Source organism: Nematolebias whitei, chromosome 11 (assembly GCF_014905685.2).
Source record: "Nematolebias whitei isolate Nwh7 chromosome 11, NemWhi1, whole genome shotgun sequence".
Classification (NCBI taxonomy): domain Eukaryota; kingdom Metazoa; phylum Chordata; class Actinopteri; order Cyprinodontiformes; family Rivulidae; genus Nematolebias; species Nematolebias whitei.
In genome coordinates, this window is record NC_056508.1 from 25,953,698 (window position 1) to 25,958,723 (window position 5,026).

The following is a 5,026-nucleotide window of genomic DNA, read 5'->3' on the forward strand; positions in this document are numbered from 1 at the left end:
CCGGCACCAGAGGAGGGGGCGTGCCAAAGAGACCATCTTAGCACCAAGATAACTGGTTTGTTCCACTTTGGAGTAAGCTGTTGGGGGAAGAATCAGTTTTGTGTTGTGTGTTTCCTTGACTGATGAAGTCTTCTGGATGGAAGGTGAAACGTTTCAGCACAACAACAAAAAAAAAAAACTGTCCAGAGGACCTGACTGAAAATTGTTGTACAGATCTTATTGTTCCATATTTTCCCAACAGAGCACTTTACTCTCAGACTGCAGGTTTACTTGCAGTTCCTAGAGTTTCCAAAAGCAGAATGGGAGAAGATCTTTCAGTTATCAGGCTCCTCTATTGTGGAACCAACTTCCAGTTTCTGTCCGTGAGTCTGACTCATTGTCCATTTTTAAGACTGGGCTTAAATCTTTCCTTTTTGATTAATTCTATTGGATTTCCTGAGCTATCCCTTAGTTATGCAGCTTAGACTGCTGAAGGACAAATTGACCTTATTTCCTCAAATAAATAGTTGGTATTTGTAATTATTTCCATCCTAATGTGTGTTGTTGTTGTTGTTGTCTTTCCTAGTGAAGGACCTGCTCGTCTCCATCCTGGACTTGTCATTCTGTATCTGTTCTTCCTTCCTGTCCTCTCAAACTCAGCGGGTTAAAGCAGATGGCCACTCGTCCTGAGCCTGGTTCTGCTGAAGGTTTCTTCCTGTTAAAAGGGAGTTTTTCCTTTCCACTGTTGCCTTTGTGCTAGCTCAGGATGGGAGACTGCGACAAAATGAAGATTCAAAGCAGTCTGCTGGCTTCCTTAGATAAATAACGTTCATAATTGATTTTTTGTATATGTGAATGTTTCTGTTCGGTTTCCTGAGATGAATTCTGTTGTGATTTGACAATAAGTAAATAAAATGAATTGAATTTATGAGTTTGCATAAGTTGATAATCTTTGCATCAATTTGATGCTACAAAATTATCAATTGCAGATATGCATCCAACGATGACTGAGTTTTAATACAATGTGAATTGAGAGGTATTTTGCTAACAGACAAAGAAACATGCACAGGCAGTTAAAATATTGCCACCTTTCCTTGTGGTGGGGGATTATTAGAGGTGGACTTCACGAGCAGGAAACTCTAAACGATGCAGAACTCGATTGTAAATGTGGAAAGGCCTGGATTCTGTAAGCAGCACAAATATAAAACACAACCGTCACATTTCAGAGTGAGAGAAACAAAAAGCACATCAAAGCCGACGTGATAAACTCGGCTCCGTCCTCGTGTTTTCCAATTTATTTATTCACCTTTGTTCATTGAAGCACAAATCACAACCTTCGACAGGGCCGAGCCTTCGACTACAGAGGAGAGATGTGCTTCCAGCTGCGCCCAGGAAGTGAAAAAACATACCTGAGCCCCGAAAACAAAGTGTCGACACAACCTTGAAGCGCAGACGCACAGTTTGTGTTGTTGGGAAGGACAAAATGTTGATCTATGTGAACTCCTCTGAGTAATACTTCCACTTTAGCCGTGAGCGCAAAATTTCTCACCCCAGAGTCAGGATTAATGAAACTTTTGTTTATCGCCTGCCACAGAGTGACAGAAACCCTCTTTACTGAAGCCTTAACCAAAAATAAATCCAACGGTTAACCTTGTGTAGAAACACACATCTTTCCTCCGAGCGTGATTATTTGAGGCTAACACAAAAACACCCATGAACTTATTGATTGCGTGGAGGCTCGCTCAGCTGAAGTTCTCAACGAGGATTATTTATGTTGAAGAAATAATTGCACTTCTGACAAAGTGACGACACTTCTTCCACACAGTTAACATGATTGTATGAATTGTATAAATGTTTGGTTTAAGAGACAAATGTAATTATTTTATGTAATGCAGTTTATTTTTTGTATTTCATATTATTTCAGTTTTTTTTTCTATTACATTTTGTTTTTCTCTTATTCTCTACTGACATAATATTTCTCAGGAAATTGGAGTTGCTGTTTTGTTTTGTATATCATAATGCACTGATATATTTAATTTCTCACTATTAACTACTGAAATGGACATTGTGATGTCGAATCCTAATGTTATGTAAAATTTGCTTCCTTGAGAATTAATAAAGATATTTGCTTCCTTGAGAATTAATAAAGATAAAATTAAATTTAAAAAAGAGACAAATGTTAGGATTAGAGTTAGAACGTTGATAACAGTGTAGATGCTGAGTCAGCGTTCACACTGTTCGTTCCTGTTTTTACGTTTTTCCTGTAATTTTTTTTGCAATCTAACTACTTCAGCTAACAGTGCTATTTTAGTCATTCATTCATCCAAATATTCAACCACAGCAAGTTTGGCAAACTGCTTTGACTTTTGTGTTTTGTCAATTTTAAACGCATTAAAATATTAGATTTTATTTTCAAACAATCCCCCCATAGAACTACATAAGAAAACATTGTTAAAACATTAAAACATTGTTCTTTTTTAAATCTGCTTCAGTATTCTGACTCTGTTTTTGTATTTTTGTACTACTTTTTGTTTCTTATTTCTGTTCTGCTAATTTGAGCTTGTAGGTATTTTTTGAATTTTTTTCATTTACCCTTTATTTATCCAGGTAGTCTCATTGAGCCACGAGAACTCATTTTCAAGAGAGACCTGTTTAGGGAGCAGATGGTGGGGTTAAGGGCCTTGCTCAGGGGCACAGGGTGGGGCGAATGAGGGTGGAGGCAGGTGTGGGTGTTTCACCTTTTCCACCCACATTTTGATGTTGACAGTACCGGGAGTTGAACCTGTGACTTTCCGATCCCAGGCCCATCTTCTAATCTCTGCATCACCACTCCTCAACAACTTGTAGCTTTTAGATAAAGTTATTTTACTTTTAGCTTTTGCTAACCTTTTATAACTTTTAGCATTTAGCTATTAGCTGTGTGCTACTTTTTAGTATTACCTGGCATATTGCTACGTTTAGCTCTTAGTTTCTATTCTTCTTCTTTTAACTCTTTAGATACTTTACAACCTTTAGATTCCTGTTAGGTGGCGTTTGCTACTTTGAGCTTTTAGTTAACTGTGAGATACTTTCAGGTAACCATTTTGCTACTTTTAGCTTTTTATTTGCTACTTTAGCTTTTAGATAGCATTTTGTTGCCTTTAGTGTTTTAACCTTTGTTTTAACCCCCCCCCCCCCCCCCCCCCCCCTGATCAACTAAATCAAAAGTATGGGTGGGAAAGGTGAAACATCCACACACCTGCCTCCATCCTCATTTGTCCCACTCTGGGCCCTTGAGCAAGGCACTTAACTCCCACCATCTTCACCCCCTGGGTGCCCTAGACAGCAGCTGGAGGGCTGTGGTTGTGTCAGGAAGGGTATCCGGTGTAAAAATATTTGTCAAGTCTTTGTGCAAGTTAGTTCACTGTGGTGACCCCTGAAGAAGGGAGCAGCCGAAAGAAAAAGAAAAAAAATCGTGTTTGACATTTTTAGCTTTTAGCTAGTGCTTATCTTCTTTTAGCTTATAACTTGTGTTTTGATACTTTTAGCTAAGATCATGCATTATTTTGCTTTTAGTCAACAGTTAGTCCTCTTTTGGCATTCTCAGCCCAGTTTCAGCTCCTTCCGCTGATTTCAGCAGTCATTCAGCATCCACACTGCCTTCTCTCAGAAAATGTGACTCTTCTAGTTGCTCCTAACTTCTCTAGAAATTGCTTCTTCTAAAGATCTGAATTGTCCTTTTAGGACAAAAAATGAGTGTCTAGGTCACACTGAACAAATTATCCTATCGCTCATTTTTACAACCAAGCCGACGCTCCCAAAGCAGTTCTCCAAATGAACAAGTTCACCTTCATGGATCGCCTCTTTATGAGCTAAAGTTCAATAAAAAGTTGCTTCACCGGTTGACGTCATGCCCTCGTTAATGCACTAATTGTGTCATCACGTCACATTTGTATTCTGCTTCTTGCATCTGTTTGCTTCTCTCCTCCTCACACACTGTATCTTAACACAGCCTAATTGCCAATATAGCAGCACTAATTCACGTATTTTTCTGTTTCTATTGTCAGGCGGTGGAACAGGTCTGACAGTGTGATTAGAAAGCAGTCCATTAAGACTACGTGTTCAAACTCACTCCTTTTTAAACACTGCCAGGCTAATGCTCTAATAGGTCCAATTCATTTCTAAGAACAGCATTATCTGACACAGCAGCCATTCATAAAAAAACGAACAGGAAAAGACTTTGGTGTGATGTTTTATTTTAAATGTGCACTGATTTGTTGGAAAGAAAGTTAAGAGTAACAGAATGTTGAGAAGGTTGCCTCTTTGTCCTCTCTGCCACTCGGATCTGGACACATTTCATCAATAGTAGTTCTTCACACACACTCGGGTACGAAGATGTGTAACATGTGACCTGTTTTCTCTCATTTACTCCACAGAGCACACACACAAACACACACACATACACACTTTATTTTTCAGCGAAGCACTCGACGCTTATCTGGACCGAACGGCTACAACATTCACTTTGTGTTTGCTGTGCTCAAACTTTCTGAAAAGATAAATAAATAAAATGATGGCAGTGATGTGCAACACTGGACTCAGCTCTGAAATTTACTCTTCAACTCCCAAAGATTCACCGGCAGATGGAGGTTTATACACCGCCGTGAACAAGACAAACTGGATTTTCTGTGAAGATGCAGTGTGAAAACTAAGTACTGAATGACTTTGCTGAAATTAGATGAAGGATGAATTTCTCACTAAAATGTCAACGTTAAAAATCAGCTTAAAATAAGCTAAAATGAGCAAAACAGTAGCTAAGGCTAAACATGGTCAAACAAAGGCCTAGCTATAAGTTAGAATTGTCTAAACTGTAGCAAAATGTTAAAATTAGCAAAACGGAAGCTAAAAGCTAAAATGAAGTCAACAGTAGCTAAATATTGAAAATAGCTAAAACAGTGGCTAAAACTTAAAGATAGCAAAACAGTAGCTAAAATCTAAAAAGTTGCAATAAAGTAGTAAAAGCTAAAATGAGGAAAACCGTAGCTCAAAGCAAAGAAAAAAAATCATA